A 1,758-nucleotide genomic window follows, 5' to 3' on the forward strand; every position below is an offset into this window, starting at 1 on the left:
AAAAGGAAATGCAGATCCCATCAGAGGCCAGAGGGAGTAGGGCCCTTCAGAGGTACAGCCCAAGCCAAACTTGATCTCGGAGCTGTGAGTTCAAGCCCCATGTTGGGCGTGAAGCCTACTTAAAATTATGGGAAAAAAATGAATAAAAACATGTCATACATTAACAAAACTCCCTACCCTTTTTTGCTGACAATTTCATTTTTATCAATTTATTTATTTTATTTTTTTAAGGGTTCTGAATCTCTGATTTATTAGACTGCACGGAAATAACACGTTTAGATTATTTTACAAAAAGAGCTCAAGCTGCTCATAAACAGCTGGGGCCTTGCTGGGGCGGGGGACAATTCTTCAGACCACCACATGAGGACACAAAGGCTCCTGGTCCTACACAGAGTCAGCGTGCGAGGGCACACAGACAAGTTGTTTTAAGACAGAAAACAGAGAAATCCACGCACTAAATCGTGCGTCCCTTAGGGGATACGTCTGCATTTGCAGGAAGCAAAAGAAAGCTTCTCACAGAGAAACAACTTTCACGAGATGATTAGGTGGACTTGGGTTTTGTTTCTGCACCTGTCACTTGGCGAATGAAGATACCATCTTCAGGATGTTCCACGTCATCCATTTTATACATATACATTTATTGCTATTGCGAGCGTGGTCCCATCATTACTGAAGGCAAGTGATGCGATGCTGGAGGGGTACCGATGGAACTGGCACCGTCGCTTTTTGTTAAGCGGATCCCAGATGTTTGCAAAGCCATCAGAGCCACCTGTAGCAAATGTGTTATGGATGCTGTGAAAGGAAATGGCATTGACCAGGTAAATCTGCTCAATGTTATTCTCCTTTAGTCTGTGACACTTGAAGGCATACTTGTTCTTCTGCACCTCGGGGCTGGGTTTTAAGTCCTCAGCTGCCACCTGGCCTTTGATGGAGCTTCATACATAACCCTGCTTGTTGGGAAAAGTCCGTATGCAGCGGGTTTGGTACTTTAGGCTGGACTCCCGGTGCGACTGCACGTAGTCCATGTTCCACAAGCCCCACACCAGCACTCTGGGCCCGCAGTGCCCATGATCAGCTGGTCACCGGACACCGAGAGGGTGTGCACCTTTTCAGGCTGAGAGAAGGGCCCTGCGTTACAAGGAGTTCTGGGATCCCACAATTTAACTGCCAGATCCCAGCTCCCTGTAACCATCACATTCACTTCTGGACAGTATTCAACACATCCGATAGGGGCGTCATGGGTTCCAATAACATTTTCTTGATCAGTGTCCAAATCGTGCATTTTCAATTGATGGTCTAACCCCCTACATTCAAGCATGTGTTGGATCGTAGAAGGCACAGTCCAGGACGGCGCCGGTGTGCTGGTACTTGAGCCACATGGAGTTGGCCGGCACATCGTAGAGGCGCACCAGCGTGTCCTAGGAGGAGACCAGCAGGAACTGGGACGTGTTGGGGCTGAACTTCACCGAGGAGATGCCGTCCTCGGGGGACTGGTTCAATCTGAACTCGTTAGAACCGGTCATCTTGGGTTCCCCTCTGAAGCAACTTGGCCGCAGCTCGCGGTCGCGCCACCTCCTGCCTTCCCTCCCAGCACTCTCATTTTTATCAATTTAAATGTCATGTCCAATATCTCATGAAGCTTATCTAGACATGATGTAAGGTGGTTTTTACAGCATAATTACTGATTTACTCTTAAAGGTTAGCAAAATTGCTTATGCACTACATTAAATGTAGGGGGGCTTGGGTGGCTCAGTTGGT

General features: G+C 47.7%; 1 pseudogene; it reads right to left on the reverse strand.

The window, feature by feature from the left end:
- Positions 1 to 541: 541 nt before the first annotated feature.
- On the reverse strand, positions 542 to 1,523 carry LOC115286699 (annotated as a pseudogene).
- Positions 1,524 to 1,758: the final 235 nt, after the last annotated feature.

Source organism: Suricata suricatta, chromosome 3 (genome assembly GCF_006229205.1).
Source record: "Suricata suricatta isolate VVHF042 chromosome 3, meerkat_22Aug2017_6uvM2_HiC, whole genome shotgun sequence".
Classification (NCBI taxonomy): domain Eukaryota; kingdom Metazoa; phylum Chordata; class Mammalia; order Carnivora; family Herpestidae; genus Suricata; species Suricata suricatta.